This window comes from Bos indicus, chromosome 3 (assembly GCF_029378745.1).
Source record: "Bos indicus isolate NIAB-ARS_2022 breed Sahiwal x Tharparkar chromosome 3, NIAB-ARS_B.indTharparkar_mat_pri_1.0, whole genome shotgun sequence".
NCBI lineage: Eukaryota > Metazoa > Chordata > Mammalia > Artiodactyla > Bovidae > Bos > Bos indicus.
The window spans coordinates 97,895,921-97,913,203 of record NC_091762.1 but is presented as its reverse complement, the minus strand read 5'-3'; the positions used below and the strand labels follow the sequence as shown (position 1 = coordinate 97,913,203).

The window sequence follows — 17,283 nt, the reverse complement described above, 5'->3', positions numbered from 1 at the left end:
CATTGAAAAGCAAGGAAGCTGGTATGTAGAGCAGAGTGAGGGAGGCAGAGGGTCATGGGAGAGGAGGTCAGAGAGGTCGTTGAAGGCCAGATCAGGTGGGTCTCACAGACACTGAAAGGGCTTTACTGCCCCCAGACACCACCCCCTGAGTGCTCCCTGAGGGAGTCGCTACTTTGGCAGACAGGAAACACTTCTAAAAGGCAGAGTGAGCACAGGTCATGAAAAGAGAAGGGCTTTGGAATTGGAGCTCTAGGCTCAGACCCTGAACTGGCTGTGTGACACTGAAGGAGTCCCTCTGTTTCTCGGTCTCAATTTCCTTGTCAGCAAATAGAAAGTGGCAATAAGGTCAGTCCTCTCACAGGGCTGGCATGGGTTTAATGAGCTAGTGAATGGGGATTTTTTTTTTTTTATCCCATAATCATTATCTCAGGTGTCATTAGAAACATGGGCATAGTCTAGGGTTGCATCGTCTCATATAATAGTCGCTTGTAACTATTTACATTTAAATTAATCAAATTAGTTAAAAAAAAATTTAGTTCCTCAGTTGCACTAGCCACATTTGCAAGTGCTCAAAAGTCATGTGTGGCTGGTAGTTATTGTTAAACAGTCAGTGCAAAAGAACACTACTATCACAGAATGTTCCACTGAGCGGCACTATTCTGGTACTTAGCAGGGGTAAGTTGTGCACTGAAATTTAAAACAGCCGTATATAACTCCAACTGTACAAAGACACATCTGCTTTCAGACACACAAACATGTATCCACATGCAAAACCACAGAAACAGGGTGTTGAGGTTAGTGACAGTGTGCTTCATTACTAAAGAAAAAACAAATCTGAGTCCCAGCTCTGGGTCAGTTCGCTGACCACACAGAGTCAGGCCTTGTGTTAAACATTTCACACTGGACATTACATCATTAAATCCTTACAACAACCGTAACAGGAAGTATTATCTTCCTCTTGTTGATTCTGCCATTGAAGACGAGAGTGGTTGAGTAACTTGATTGAAGTCACAGAGCTTATAAGTAGTAGAATAGGACTTGCTCCATTGTACAAAACTGGTTCTTAACGGACAATTCAGAGACAAAGGGCTTACAGGGCAAAGTCACCATGAGCTCTTTTACGGTCTTTGTTAAAGATGTGGGTGTTTGGAACTGCCTTGGGACAACCTAGTAGTCCTTGGTTAGTCACAGAGGGAGTATAATTCAATAAAATCAGCTTCTCAGGTCTTCCAACCTAGCTTTTTTGATTTATAAAATGTGGTAGGGTCAGATATGTGGGATCACCTCACATCTTCAGGAAAGTGCCTGAGATACATGAATGGGAAGGAGTAGAGAGAGTTCTAAAGCTGTGAGGAAGGAAATCATCTAATACTGGTCTTTTCATTTTTCTCTCTTATTTTAAGACCATGGTCCTCAAAAACTACATGTTGAAAGGTGGTCTGTATATGACAGGGCGAGTAAAGGCCAAGGTGACTTGGATGGTTCTGCCTCAGATGTAAGCACAACCAGAGTCAGTGAGAGAGAGATGGGTGGATAGATAAACAGATAGGCAAAGAGACAGACAGACAGCAAATTAGAAAAATATGACAGAGACTTCTAATCTCATTTTCTGTATACTTCTGCTCCAGTCCTCCAGAAGGCTGATATTGTTTTTGATTCATTGTAAACTCACTGTCTTACTAGATAAATAGCAAGATGCCTAGCCTAGATGCTCAATGGATGCTTGTTAAAAAACAAACAAAAAAATTATACAAAGTAGATCAAAAATAGAAAAACAAAAATCATATATTAATACATATATATGGAATCTAGAAAAATAGTACTGATGAACCTATTTGCAAAGCAGCAGTGGAGATGCAGACACAGAACAGACTTGTGGACACAGTGGGGGAAGAGAGGATGGGACAAATTAAGAAAGTCCATTACCATATGTTAAAATAGATAACCAATGGGAATTTGCTGTATGAAGCAGGGAGCTCAAACCAGGTGCTCTGTGACAATCTAGAGGGGGGGGATGGGGTAGGAGATGGGAGGGAGGTTCAAGAGGGAGGGGGCATGTGTATATGGCTGATTCATGTTGATGTATGGCAGAAACCAGCACAATATTGTAAAGCAATTATCCTCTAATTAAAAATAAGTAAAATTTAAAAACCCACAAAACATAATACTTGAAAGAACAGTAGCTAGATAACAATAATCCTTCACATTTGCATGGTACTTTGTAATATGTAAAAAGATCTCCGCTGCAGTATCACACTTAATTCCTCATCTAACCTTTTCAGGCTGGCATTATGATCCTTATTTTATTGATGAGGGACCCTTGTCAGAGTGGTGATGTGTCTTGTCTAGGGTTATATAGAGAGGCTGAGGGACCAGATGAATAATACAGGTCAGAGAGAGGTAGAGACTGATAACTAGATAGATACAAGCAGAGAGAAGACAGACAAGACCAAGACATGGATAAATGATGGAGACAAATGGAGATGGATGGATAGATGCTGAAAGAGCCTCTAATCTCCCCTCCTTCAATTCATTCTCTACACATGGCTGGAGATAACTATTCCAAGCACAAATTCGACCATGTCACTCCTCCATTTAATAAACCTCCATTGCTTCCCCAAGGACTTGAGGATAATGCTCTATTGTGAAAAGATTTCATGATCTGGCCCTGCCTATTTCTGGGGCCTTGTTGTATCTTATCACATTTCTATAGCATCAGTCACTTCTAGGACCCTCTTGAACTTCCAAGAAAGTCATGCCATTGTCATACTTCATATGTACCATGTGATCTTCCCCATCCCCCAAACTCTCCTCCCCCTGCTTGTGGATGCCTGGTCAACTCTACTTATCCTCTGAGACTCAATACAACATTGTCTTCCCAAAGCCTTTCCTGACCACCCTCCCAGGATGGATTTATTTTCTGTCCTCCTAGATCACTTTCTTCTTCATTATAGGAGCCAATAGAGTAAAAAACCCCAAACTTTGAAATAAGAGAGGCCTGGATTTAAATCCTGTTTATCAGGCTTCTCTGGCAGCTCAGTGATAAAGAATATGCCAATGCCAGGAGATGCAGGTTCTACCCCTGGTTTGGGAAGATTCCACATGTGGCACAGCTACTAAGCCTATGGACCACAACTATTGAGCCTGTGTTCTAGAGATCAGGAACCACAACTACTGAAGCCTGCATGCCCTACAGTCCATGCTCTGCAACAAAAGAAGCTGCCACAATAAGAAGTCTGTGCGCTGTAACTATAAAGTAGCCCCCACTAGCCACAATTAGAGAAGAGCCCTTGCAGAAACAAAGACCCAGCATAGCCCAAGTAAATAAATACATAAAATTATTTTAAAAAACTTAAAAATCCTATTTGCTCTCCCATCACTGACTGGGTTAGCCCCAGTTTCTTCATCTCTGCAATAAATCTGATAATATCTGCCCCAGGACCCATGCTGGGATTAGGGATCATGTAAACATGCCATGATTTAATAATACTAAGATGGCAGAGTAGAAGGACATGAGCTCATCTTCTCCTGTGAGAACTCCAAAATTACAACTTGCTGCTGAATAACTGTCGACAGGAGAAAGTTGAATTCCACCAAAAATGATACCCGACATCCAAGGGCAAAGGAGAAGTCCCAGCAAGATGGTAGGAGGGACAAAATTGCATTTAGAATCAAACCCCATACCCGCCAGAGATGCTTGGAGGGCTCAAACAAACCTTGTGCACACCAGGACCCAGAGACCCTACAGAGACTGAGACAAAACTGTGTTTGAGTGTCTCCTGTTGGGGTATAGGTCAGCAGCGGACTGCTGCAGGGGCAGGGGCTCTGGGTGCAGTAGACCTGGGTATGGCATTAGACCTCCATTAACCCCACCATAGAGCCAGCAGAAGTTACACAGGACTGGGGAAACAGACTCTTAGAGGGCACAAACAAAACCTTGTGCATACCAGGACCCAGGAGAAAGGAGCAGTGACCCCATAAGACCCCACAAGTCTGACCCAGACTAGCCTGTGAGTGTCCAGGAGTCTCTGGCGGATGCGTGGGTCAGTGGTGGCCTCCTGCAGTGCTGGAGGCACTGAGTGCAGCCTGTGTGGGACCTTTTAAAGGAGGTCACCATTATCTTCATTACCTCCACCATAGTTTGGCCTCAGGTCAAACAACAGAGAGTAATCAAATCACAGTAATCCAAATCCATGCCCCGACCAGTAATGCTGAAGAAGCTGAACGGTTCTATGAAGACCTACGAGACCTTCTAGAACAACACCAAAAAAGATGTCCTTTTCATTATAGGGGACTGGAATGCAAAAGTAGGAAGTCAAGAAACACCTGGAGTAACAGGCAAATTTGGCCTTGGAGTACAGAATGAAGCAGTTCAAAGGCTAAGAGAGTTTTGCCAAGAGAACGCACTGGTCATAGCAAATAATACCCTCTTCCAACAACACAAGGGACAACTCTACATGTGGACATCACCAGATGGTCAATATCAAAATCAGATTGATTATATTCCTTTCAGTCAAAGATGGAGAAGCTCTATACAGTCAGCAAAAACAAGGCTGGGAGCTGACTGTGGCTCAGATCATGAACTCCTTATTGCCAAATTCAGACTTAAATTGAAGAAAGTAGGGAAACCCACTAGACCATTCAGGTATGTCTGAAATCAAATCCCTTACAATTATACAGTGGAAGTGAGAAATAGATTCAAGGGATTAGATCTGATAGTGCCTGAAGAACTATGGATGGAGGTTCGTGACATTGTACAGGAGGCAGGGATCAAGACCACCCCCATGAAAAAGAAATGCAAAAAAGCAAAATGGTTGTCTGAGAAGCCCTTACAAATAGCTGAGGGGAAAAAAAAAAAAAAAAAAAGACATGAAAGGCAAAAGAGAAAAGGAAAGATACACCCATTTGAATGCAGAGTTTCAAAGAATATCAAGAAGAGATGAGAAAGCCTTCCTCAGTGATCCATGCAAAGAAATAGAGGGAAACAACTGAATGGGAAAGACTAGAAATCTCAAGAAAATTAGAGATACCAAGGGAACATTTCATGCAAAGATGGGCACAATAAATGACAGAAATGATATGGACCTAACAGAAGCAGAAGATATTAAGAAGAAGTGGAAAGAATACACAGAAGAACTGTACAAAAAAGATCTTCATGACCCAGATAACCACAATGGTGTGATCACTCACCTAGAGGCAGACTTCCTGCAATGCAAAGTCAAGTGGGCCTTAGGAAGCATCACTAGGAACAATGCTAGCAGAGGTGATGAAATTCCAGTTGAGCTATTCCAAATCCTAAAAGATGATGCTGTGAAGGTGCTACATTGTATATGCCAGCAAATTTGGAAAACTCAGCAGTGGCCACAGGACTGGAAAAGGTCAGTGTTTATCCCAATTCCAAAGAAAGGTAATGCCAAACAATGTTCAAACTACTGCACAATAGCATTCATCTCACATGCTAGCAAAGTAATGCTCAAAATTCTCCAAGCCAGGCTTCAACAATATGTAAACCATGAACTTCCAGATGTTCAAGTTGGGTTTAGAAAAGGCAGAGCAACCAGAGATCAAATTGCCAACATCCGTTGGATCATTGAAAAAGCATGAGAGTTCCAGAAAAACATCTACTTCTGCTTTATTGACTATGCCAAAGCCTTTGACTGTGTGGATCACAATAAACTATGGAAAATTCTTCAATAGTGGGAATACCAGAGCCCCTGACCTGCCTCCTGAGAATTCTGTATGCACGTCATACAGAATTAGTTAGAACCAGACATGGAACAGCAGACTGGTCCATACTAGGAAAGGAGTCTGTCAAGGTTGTATATAGTCACCCTGCTTATTTAACTTATATGCAGAGTACATCATGAGAAATGCTGGGTTGGATAAAGCACAAGCTGGAATTAAGATTGCCAGGAGAAGTAGCAATAACCTCAGATATGCAGATGACAGCACCCTTATGACAGGAAGTGATGAAGAACTAAAGAGCCTCTTGATGAAAGTGAAAGAGGAAAGTGAAAAAGTTGGCTTAAGTCTCAACATTCAGAAAATTAAGATCATGGCATCTGGCCCCATCACTTCATGGCAAATAGATGGGGAAACAGTGACAAACTTTTTTTCTTGGGCTCCAAAATCACTACAGATGGTGACTGCAGCCATGAAATTAAAAGATGCTTGCTCCTTGGAAGAAAAGCTATGAACAACCTAGACAGCATATTAAAAAGCAGAGACATTACTTGCCACAAATGTCCATCTAGTCAAAGCTATGGTTTTTCCAGGGTCATGTATGGATGTGAAAGTTGGACTATAAAGAAAGCTGAGCACCGAAGAATTGATGCTTTTGGACTGTGGTGTTGGAGAAGACTCTTGAGACTCCCTTGGACTGCAAGGAGATCCAACCAGTCAATCCGAAGGGAAATCCTAAAGGATATCAGTCCTAAATATTCATTGGAAGGAGTGATGCTGAAGCTGAAACTCCAATCTTTGGCCACCTGATGCAAAGAACTGACTCATTGGAAAAGACCCTGATGCTGGGAAAGATTGAAGGCAGGAGGAGAAGGGGACGACAGAGGATGAGATGGTTGGATGGCATCACTGACTAGATGGACATGAGTTTGAGTAGGCTCCTGGTGATGGACAGGGGAGCCTCGCATGCTGCAGTCCATGGGGCTGCAAAGAGTTGGACACGACTGAGCGACTGAACTGAACTGAGCTGAACCATGCCTTGTGTAGAGTACGTGGCCTCCATGCGGAAGCTGCTGCTGCTCCAGCCTGACTCTGCTGCACCATCATAACCCGATACTGGGTCTGCCTCCCCCTTTGCACCAGGAGTTGCCTGAGGATGGAGGCCTTATCCCCAGTGCTCAGTGCCTGGCTCATGACAAGGCTTGCTGAATCCTTTCTGCCCACCTTGAGGCCATTGGTTAGGGTATTTTTTTGGGCAACGGAAGGCACAACCCATGGCCATCCCACAGAACCACTGTGGGGAGGGCGGCTAGAGCAGTAGAGCAGAGGTACATCCTGATGGTGAGAATAAGAACTGATTGACTGAAACCTATTTGGGACTTATGTTACAGATTTAGGTTGTGTGCCTTTTGAACATAAAAGATAATGTTTAAATCAATTTTGTAAGGGGCTATTTTGTCCTTCCACCTCCAAATCTCTAGAATTCTTAAGTCAGTAAACCATTTAGGTGGAACAGTGTCAGATTAGGTCATCTGAGATAGTCTACATACTTTATTTTCCAGTGGGCCTTCACTTCCCTCTGATTTTTATTTCTCAGTGGATTCAGATTCTTTGTCTCCTCCTCCTTCTTCTCCCCTTCTCTTCCCATACTCCCTGTTTGCTGGACCCTTCTTGACCCCAGGGAACCAGCTTCTTGGTGAATGAGGCGTCCCTCTTTCCCTATTACACACACACACACACACACACACACACACACACACTCACACACACACACAGCTGAATGGCTTTCACCATAGCTGAGGACAGGAAGCCATCTAATCATTGCAGGTGGGGGGTAGGGGTTGACAGCTGGGCCCCAAGCCTGCAATATTTACTCTCCTCCCCAGCTGCCAGGGCAAGGCTCCCAGGTCATAAACACATACTGTAGGTTGGGTGAAAGCCTTCATTGAGATTCTGTTCATAGCTGAAGCTGTTGCCAAGCCTGCCCAGCTCTGTCAGCTGCCCTGATAAAAGCAGACAGGCCGCCCAGCCCTCTGGCAGCCTGACAGGTTGTTTAGAAGCAGGCTGAGGCTCCCCGACAGAGGTCCAGGGCTTGGGGCTACAGCAAAGGCTGGGAGAGAAGGGATTCTCATGTCAGGTAGCCTGACTTCCAAGGCAAGGGGTGCACAGACAGCAAGAGAGAGCAGGAGATGAGGGGAGGGTAGTCAGGGAGGGTCCTGGCCTCAGCCAATGCCTGTCTCATCACGAGGGTGGAAAGCTGTAGGGACTAAGAATACACATTCTGCTCACACTCTCGGGGGCCAGTACCGTCTGCAGGATTGCACAGGCAATTACTTTAATTCATTTCTTCACTCATAGAATGAGGATAATAATAATAACACCCATCTTTCAGTGGTGAGAACTATTAGAGATAATACAAAAATAAAGTACTTCTGAAAACAGTGTCTGGCCCTGCCAATGTTATGGCTAGCTTTTCTAACCCAGAAATCTTCTTTTAATAAGACTGTCAGGCATGGTGCTATGTTTTACATGCATCATCTCATTTAATTTTTACATAAGCCAGAGCTTTACATAGTATCCTCATTTTAGCAATAAAGAAAACGTCAGAGAGGGTGTGTCACTTGCCCAACGTCACACAGCTGAATTCCAGAAAGGATGGAAGCCCAACTGCATTACTGCAAAACCTGTGCTGTTAACCTTGTGGAACAACAATTAGTATCGAGGCTGCAAAGAGCAAAAAGCTTTATTTGGAATTTTATGAATTGTAATTTGGGAGACACAGATTCAGGTAAACTTGAAAGAATATTTGGGGAAGAGAAAGAGTCAGGAGCTTATAAAAACAAAAAGCCAGGAGTTTATTAAAGTTACCTGGTAAAAATTGTAACTGATTCTGACAAAGTCAGGAAATATTTGTCCTGAAGGAATCACAAGTTGTTTTAGGGTGAGGGTCCAATAAGAAGATAGGCTGCCATGAGCTATTTTAGGGTAAAGGTCCCATAAGTATCTTGAGTTTCTGGCACATCTTTCTGTATGCCTTTCTGGACAATAAGTGGACAACAGATCAGATTCCATCCAGGCTGAGACGTGCTTAAGTCTCAGTTCCTCAGTGGCCTCCTGGCTCCATCTGAGAGAGCTCTGGTAGCAATACTGACCCCATTTTTAGTTTCCTTTCCCAGCCACTAGGCCATAGTGTAGACGAGCACTTTGTGGGACTCTTTGTCTGTATAAGACTATCTCTGTTGGTGTGAAGGAAGTGATATATTTTTTTTTTTTTTGAACTCCCTAGTCAGAAAGAAACAAAACAAATATTCAAGAGAAAAATCAATCTCTTTATTTTTAAAGTTTTAAGTGCTGCAACATTCCACAATTGGAAAAAGAAAAATTAACAGCTAGGCTTAGAGATGGGGAGCTCTCTTGGCCCAAGGGAGAGAAGGAGGCAGGGACTGGAAGCTGTAGAGAATTCAAACCTGCCAAGTAGAACTGAGCAAAGGCATTGACCTCACCCTCTGCCAGAAGGCTGGAGGGCCTGCCCCTGGGCCAGGGCTAGGCTTTGTGGGAATTCACAGCTCGCTCAGATGAAACAGAGCCAAGTTTATTAGCTTATTCAACAATATCCACTGAATGTCTATTATGTATCAGATCCTGTGCTGAGTGCTGGGCTAAGAGAAAAATTAGCCCCAGCTCCTGTGTCAGGAGGAATTTCGTACTCTTCAGGGAAGACAAAGGCAGAAATCAAGTAACCCCCATGCAAAGTAACCACGGCTGTGATAGAAACAAGCATAGGGCTTGTGAAAGAGCAGCAGAAGGAAACCTAAGCCCTGGAGATGGCTGGGGCAGAGAAGGCTTCCTAAAGAAGGGGGGTCTGCAAGGAGAGCTCAGGGTTCATTGAGTCATACAAAGAAAGGTGGGGAAAAGCAGGAGTGTCCATCCCTATGGAAGCTTAGAACCAAGGTCTGGATATTGTTTTAGGTCAAAGGTGAAAATGAAACACATCACTTGAAATCCTACAACCCAGAAACAATGACCATTAAAAGTTTCCTGCACATACAGACAAAGCATAGCTGGCTGGCTAGATAGATGGCTATATTAAAAAAAAAAAATCCTTTTATAAAAGCACAGTGTGCTATAAGTGTTTCTATTTTAAAAGGCACTGAATTCAATATTTCTTAAGTTTAACAGAACTTAAAAGAACCACATTTTTAAAAACAAAGTTCTCTCTCAAGAGACATATTTTTCCTAAAACATAGTTCGAAGGTGAAAAAAAACAAAGAGTTCATGAGAAACATTAAGAGATTTAAGCCATTCTGTGTTTTTCAAACTATGGGACTGAATTTTAGAAAGAAAAAGAAAAAAAAAAAAAAAAAAAAACAGATGAGAAAACAGAGAGGTTAAGTAACTTACCTAAGATCACACAGCTAGTCTGAGATACAACTAGAACTTGAACTCAGATATATCTGCTTCTTTCCATCATATTAATTTACTCCCCTAAGCCAACTTCCTCATTTTAAAGATCAGAAACAGGGACCCAAAAAGGACAAGTGACTTCCCTGAAGTTATATTTTGATATATATATATCAGCAACAAGGCAATTTGGTGGATCAGATAAATTTCTCCTAACTATTCTTTCTTCCTTTCAGTGAAGGATCTCCTACTGTCATTTTGCTTGCCCAAGAATCCAAGAGGAGTATATGTATTTCCCCTCCTCACTGACTTTGACCTTGGTGTTGGCCTTGGCACATGCTTGGCCAATGGAAGGTAAGCAGTCATAACATTTGCCGCTTCTGTGTGGCAGCTTTGAATAGCATGGCACTGGGAATTCCCTGGTGGCCCCGTAGTTAGAACTCGGCACTTTCACTGTCAAGCATGTTTAATCCCTGGACTGGGAACTAAGATCCTGCAAGCCATGTGGTGTAGCTGACAAAAAGGAAAAATGGGATGGCATTCCTGCCCCCTGCCATGAAAAGAGCAGATCTCAGACAGAGCTGAAGGTTCAGCTTGGACCTAGATAATAAGATACGTGTGCAGAGCTGCAGGTGACTCGCTCACAGCCCTCATAGAACATGCTGCTGCTGCTGCTAAGTCGCTTCAGTCATGTCCAACTCTGTGCGACCCCAGGTGCGGCAGCCCACCAGGCTCCCCGTCCCTGGGATTCTCCAGGCAAGAACAGTGGAGTGGGTTGCCATAACATGAGCATGAAATAAATATTTGCTGTTATCAGCTACCGAGCTATCAGGGTCATTTTTTACCATAGCAATGCCAAATAACACAGCACATTTTCTTGCAGAAATGTGTTGTTTTTCTCATGCTCAAAGTTGCCTTTAGTTATACAATAATTATGAATTCAGGCCATGAGGATAATCGGTTGTGTGCATTTTAAGTACTAAATACATAAGAAATAATTAGACAAAGAGTTGAAAAGTACAAGGTACAGGAGGAAATGCCAGGTGTCAGAGGTCTGGCTTTACGAGGTCACCTTCTGATAAAAAGAAAATTGTGGGGAAAGCCCACTCTGTAGGCAGAGACCACAGTGAATCAGAGGGTTGTAGTTTCTTTCTTCTAATTCTGCCACATGAAGGACTGTGGGTGTTAACTAAATCACACCTTTACCCAGAAGCGTGGAAGATGCTAAGGAAAAAGGTGCAATAAATGCCAAATGAATCCATGCCACTAAATCACTGTGTGACCTTGAGGAAGTCATTTTCCTTCTGGAATCAATTTTCTCATTTGTAAAATGAAGAGGCTGAACAAGAACCTCTCATTTTCCTTCTGGCTCCAACATTCTATGATTTGATTGCCTCTAACTCATTAGTCTCAACTTGCTGGAATGGGACCCAGTGGTATTGAAGATAATCATAGGAATCCATCAAAACATAGCCCAGAGAAGGTAATCTTGAGACTTGAAATAATGTAGGGAAAGGGATCAGAGTCTATTGTGTACTTTTCTGTCTAAAAGAGGCGAGAAAATAAGCTCCTTGTTCCCCAGTTTACATCGCCCTGGCAGCCTTCCTCTACTTCTGACATCCAGCAAATCTTTCAGGCCATTCTACCTCACCCTCTCTACCCAATGAAACTGTTTTCTCCTCTCATCAGAAATAAAAGGTGCTCTAAACCAAAAGAGTACATCATGATACCCATAAAGATGTACAGCTCCTCTGGGAAAGCAGAGGAGCGAAAGAAAGAACCCAGACTTCAGTGTTCAATAGGTTTGCATAAAATTGGGGTGATACTTGCCTAGCACAGCTGTTCTCAGAGATAAGTGATACCAAAGTTTTGCGATGATGACAGAAGGCTTCCTGGAAGTGGTGGCATGAAGACAAACCTGACTGCTATGTGGACGTTTGAAGGCTGGCCAATGAGGGAGGAGGAATAATAGTCCAATTAGATGGCAGTATGTGGGGGTGAGGGTGCAGGGTGGATATGAATGTAAGGAGGGCAGCATTGTCAATGTCGGTGAGACACATGTCTTTTGGGGAGAAGAGGAGCAGGCATTTAGGGCAAGAGTAAAAGTTTCATGCAAGGGAGTATAGAGAAATGAGCTTAAAGCTTTAAATACCAAGCTGGAATGTCTTCAGCCAGTATATCATGGGGGTCCCTGAAGGGCTTTTGGAAATTAGCTTTAGGAAGTTCTGAGTGTGCTGATGCACCTTGAGAAAGAAGCTGCACCCCTCCCCCACCACACACTAAAATGTGGGGAGGGAAAAGAGGCAGTCGCCCTCCCACAGGAGAACTGCTGTTGTGCTCATCTGAGATAGAAATCTGAGCTACGGGGAAAACATCAGACAGCACCTTAAATTAAAACAGATGTGATTACAGTGAAAAAAATTTCTTTGAGACTTTAAAAGTTCAATTTTCTTCCTTTTAATTTCTTAAGAGAATCACAGGTTTTCAAAACAAGATAGTGAAAATCCCAGGTAATAAAATGAACCCAGAACTCTATTTGCTGACCAGATCTGAGTAAGATTGCTTTTATTGCTCGCTTTCAACAGTCTTAAACCGACATCCTCAGTGGAGCCACCCTGTACCCTAAAGTTTGCTCCTACCGCAGACTGAGCCCTTGCTACTCAAAATGGGATTCTTGAATTAGCAACATCAGTATAACCTGGGAACTTGTTATAAATGTAGATTCTCAGATCACACTTCAGACCTACTGATCAGAACCTGAACTTTAATGAATACTCAGGTAGTTTCTGTACATTATGGTTTGAGAAACACTAGGTTATAGCATGCCCTCAGACCCCAGGAGTTGGTTACAACCAGGGGAGGTCAGAGCTGGTCCAGCCTCTTCGTTGAACCGATGGGGAACTGAGATCCAGAGAGAGGAAAGAATTGGCTTTTCCAGGGTCATGCAACTAGTGAGCATAATTGGTGTAGTGAAGTTAACAATGGCATACCATGTGGTCTAATAAAATTTTGTAATTCTCTACCTAATAAACATTTCTCCAAAGAAGATATACAGATGGCCAATAGGCGTGAAAAGATGTTCATCACTGCTAATGACTAGAAAAATGTAAATCATAACTATAGTAAGGTATCACCTCACACTAGTCAGAATGACCATTGTTAAAAAGTCTACAACAATAAATGCTGGAGAGGGTGTGGAACAAAAGGGAACTCTCTTACACTGTGGCTGGGAAATAAGTTGGTACAACCACTATGGAGAAGAATATGAAGGTTCCTCAAGAAACTAAAAATAGAGTGGCCTTCTGATCCAGAAATCTCACTCTTGGACATATATCCAAAGAAAACTATAATTTAAAAAGATACATGAACACCTATGCTTATAACAGCACGTTTTATAATAACAATGCCATGGAAACAACCTAAATGCCCATCAACGGATGAATGAATAAACAAGATGTGGTGTGTGTACACAATGGAGTACTGATCAGCTATAAAAAAAGAATGAACCAACGCCATTTGCAGCGACATGGATGGACCTAGATGTCATTACACTAAGTGAGTCGGAAGGACAAAAACAAATCCCACATGATATCACTTATATGTGGAATCTAACATATAAACAAATGGACATATCTACAAAGCAGAAACAGAATGACAGACATAGAAAATAAACTTGTGGTTGCCAAGGGAGGAAGGAAGGATTAGGAGGCTGGGATTAGCAGAACGCAAACTATTATATATAGAATGGATAAACAGCAAGGTCCTACTGTAAGCACGAGGAACTATATTCAACCTAATGGAAAAGAATATGAAATATATATATATAGGAACTGAATCACTGTTGTAGAGCAGAAATTAATACAATATGGTAAATCAACTCTACTTCAATAAAATTCAAAAAATTCTCTATAGCTAGCTGGATATGAAGCTGGGACTAGAACCCAACTCAACCCTTCAGAACCCTACCTTCAGTCTTGTCTCCTAATCACAGAGTCAACCCAAGTCCTACTACAGGGCAGGTTTCCTAATTTAACAGGAGTTCCTTCTGCAGAACAGACAGCTCCTTCCCTTAGCTCAGGTTCTTTCCTCCTATGACAATTAGATACACCTTCAAAGGCTGATTTCCTTCTCTATCTTCCCCACTAGAGTGTGCCTTAGGGTAGGACTATGCCTTTAGCTCTGTATTCCCAGAACACATCACAGTAGATGTGCAGGTAGATGGAAGGCATGAGGGAGGAACATGAATGTGAATGCGAAGTCACTCAGTCGTGTCTGACTCTTTGCGACCCCATGGACTCTAGCCTACCAGGCTCCTCTGTCCATGAGATTTTCCAGGCAATAGTACTGGAGTGGATTGCCATTTCCTTCTCCAAGGGATCTTCCCAACCCAGGGAACGAACCCGGGTCTCCCGCATCGTAGACAGAGGCTTTACCGTCTGAGCCACGGAAGACATGTGAGGGAGGAAGCGAGGATGAAAGAGAGAAGGGGGGAAAGAGAGAGGAAGCAGGGGAGAGAGAGAAGGACGGAGCTGGGCACATGCTGGGTGTTGGAAGGCAACCATTTTTACAGCATGATGGATTCATTCGAAGAAATCGCTTGACAGTACAGAATTCATCTTTTTATGGCTGTGACAACACTAATACATTTATTTCCCTTCTGAAATTAACTTTCTAATATTAAGAAAGGTCACAAAGAACTGCAACAAAATGAGACATTTTGTCATTTTTAACAAATCATACCAAAGCAGACTGTCAGATTAAAGGGGTCACCATTTTGAGGTCTAAACTCTGGTGCTGATTGCATAATCAGAGCTAATGCTTGTCATTCTGTCCTTTCCCTGCCCACAGATCCCTCATAGTTCCTTTTGGCCCAAATGATAAAACTCCAGTATCTCAGCCTGTATCCTGAAGCCCTTTAGAATCTGATCACTTTTTTCAAAAAGCCATTCCTTCCCCAAAGGGACACTGTACATCTGTCAGACCCACCTCCTTCCTTCTGTCCTCTTCCTGCGTGACTTTGCTCATATGGTGTCTCCTGTATTTACTGCCATCTCGCCCACTGTATGCCCATGGAAAGAACCAACTCGTTGGCTGTCCCTTCGTTCCTCAGGATCTGACTTGTTTTGACCTGGAGTCTGCTACTTCTGGTCTCTTAGCTTTGAGTTGGCCTTGACCATGGCTTGGACCCTGAGTTCCCTCTTTCTCTCCACACCTTGCTCTGTCCTACCATTAATTCCCTCAGAGACATTTGGGAAAGCTTGGCAAACTGGGAGGAGACACTGACTTGGGGGTACTTTGTTACAGGGAAAAAACAAGGAAAGAAAACAGCGATGACCCTCTGTCTTCCTCCTATCCTAGTCCTCCCTTCTCTTGACTCATCCATCTGTGTGCTTGGCCCTAGGCCGGACAGGAGGACACCTGCAGGCAGAAGAACAAACACTGAACCTTGACTCTGTTTCTTGGGAAAGTTTCTTAGCAACTTTTCAGGCTTAGTTTTCCTATCTGCAAAACAGAACAATAATATCTATCTCACAACACTGCAGTGAGGGTCAAATGAATGTGCATGTGTGAAGATGCTCTGAACACTACACATCTGTATAATCAATTAGTAAAAATAATTATGAGAAGACCCATGTGTTAGTGATACATCCCCAGGGCCTACGTGACGTGCTCTCGTCTTATGGAGGTGGTAGGGGCCTGAGGGTGAGTCCCAGCTCTATAGCACTGTCCCACCATGTGGTCTCAGCTGGGTCGGCTTCCTGGCCTGGGCTTACATGCTCCACGTTCTCTATGAAATGGTAGTTTGGGGTACCTCTTCAGTATTTCCAGCTTTGAAGTTCTCTGGCCCTCCAAAGTGAACTCTGAGATTCCAGAAGGCCAGAATTAAGTCATAAATTCAAAGTCAAAAGTGGCCAAGTCAGAAGTTAGGGATGGACAAGTCCTTAGTCTAGGAATAAAGAGGAGACATCCTGAGGTGCCCAACTCCTGACTGTACTAGTGTCAACTTGTCCCCAATCAAAACTCCAGCTCCTAGCGTGCCTGGTCTGTAAGATCTATGATTTCATTCCAAGTGTTCCTCACAGTGGGGGGCGGGGGGGGGGGCACAGCACACAGAGTAATGGGATAAAGTTGGTATATCATCTATTTACAATGTCAGTTGAACCCAAAGACTATGGGGGTAATTCTGAACGTTTGTTATTCAACGGTATCATCAAACTCAAGGACAAGTCAAATAAACAGAATCCTTCTTTTCTATGCTGGCTGTTTACATGTCTTTTAGAGATAAAAGGGGAGACTCTTGAGGATTGCAGAGGTCCTGTAAGCTGCTTGACTCCCGGGGAGCCTGCTCGCCTGGCCAGCACGGGAGCAGGCAGCTCTGACTTGCAGCTCTGCTCCCACCGTCCATGTGACCTTGTGGGTTCTAATGCTTTTCATTTGTTCCTTCTTTTTACTGACATTTTACTGATGTGTTAGGAACTATGCTCTGGGCAAGAGAATGCAGAGGAGACAGAGACATAGCTTTATCCCTCAAGGAGTTCACAGTTGGGTAGAGAAAAACAAGCACATAAAGCAATCAGCGTGCTGTGGAGTGATAAACGTGAGTGGTGGAAGGGATTACGGGGGTGGGGTGGGGGTGGGGGTCTCCTTCATGCTAAGCCTTAGTTTCCTCAACTGAAAAATGGGGGTAATGACAACCCAGTTCATAAGGCTGTTTGATGGATTAGGTGAGACAGTGCCTAACACTTAATAGATACTCAGTAAATATCTGTGCCTTCCCTCTTCCTCAGCCCTGCCACCCTCCTAGGATCCTGAAGAGTTGTCTCATTTGCCCCGTGTATGGTCATGCAATAAGGTCCAGTCATATAACAGAAATATATATTAAAGAACGTGCATTAGCAGCTGGAGTTTTCAAGGTCACAGAGTAGAGCTAAACTCTAACAGGAAAGCAATTGTTCTCTTGCAACTGGGAGCCTGAGTAAGTTAACTCTTTCAACTGCTGAGTGTGCACTGGTTGTTCTAGGCATTTAAAGAAAAGCTTTGGCCTTGACATGCCCCTGCAGCATAGCCACTGAAAGGCCATTTCTGACAAGTGAACTTAGCTGCAAACTAGCATACAAACTCCACTTTCCAGAACCTCTGCTAGTGCAGTGCAGCCTGCCTCATGCCACACCTGGGGTCTGCAATCACCCCAGGGGTCTA

At 43.3% G+C, this 17,283-nt stretch overlaps 1 protein-coding gene across 5 annotated transcripts in view; it reads right to left on the bottom strand.

Annotated features, from left to right (window-relative positions):
* Positions 1 to 17,283, bottom strand: part of AGBL4 (AGBL carboxypeptidase 4) — a 1,471,661-nt gene that overhangs the window by 80,134 nt on the left and 1,374,244 nt on the right. The gene's annotated exons all lie outside the window — the stretch shown is intronic.